The 357-nt window shown below is 33.9% G+C and overlaps 1 long non-coding RNA gene across 1 annotated transcript in view; it reads left to right on the top strand.

The window, feature by feature from the left end:
• The window catches only part of LOC116695334 (uncharacterized), a 20,760-nt gene that overhangs the window by 6,544 nt on the left and 13,859 nt on the right, over positions 1 to 357 (top strand). The window lies entirely within an intron of this gene.

Here is a 357-nt window from a genome sequence, read left to right as displayed (position 1 = left end):
TTGCAACCATGTTCCTAACTGAAACTTTTTAAAAATCGCTAGCCTGAAATGCTAACGCTAACCGCTAACAACATTCAAAACGGTGATAACTGAAACACATATACAACACACCACGTATACATGGTGTATATGCACAGTCCCTGACAAAAGTCTTGTCGCTTATCTATTTTGTAGAAACACCTGCTATTAACCTGACTTTTAATTAATCAATTGGTGTAAGACATAGCTCATATGAAAAGCTAAAACCCTCCCAAATAATGTTCAATGCACTGAAATAAATTAGTTTCACTAAAAAAATTTATAATTTAAACAAGACAGAAAGGTCAAATTTTGGCAAGACAAAGGTTTTGTCGCCTA

Source organism: Etheostoma spectabile, chromosome 9, assembly GCF_008692095.1.
Source record: "Etheostoma spectabile isolate EspeVRDwgs_2016 chromosome 9, UIUC_Espe_1.0, whole genome shotgun sequence".
Classification (NCBI taxonomy): Eukaryota; Metazoa; Chordata; class Actinopteri; order Perciformes; family Percidae; genus Etheostoma; species Etheostoma spectabile.
The sequence above is the reverse complement of the archived record's forward strand: the minus strand, read 5'-3'. Positions and strand labels throughout refer to the sequence as shown.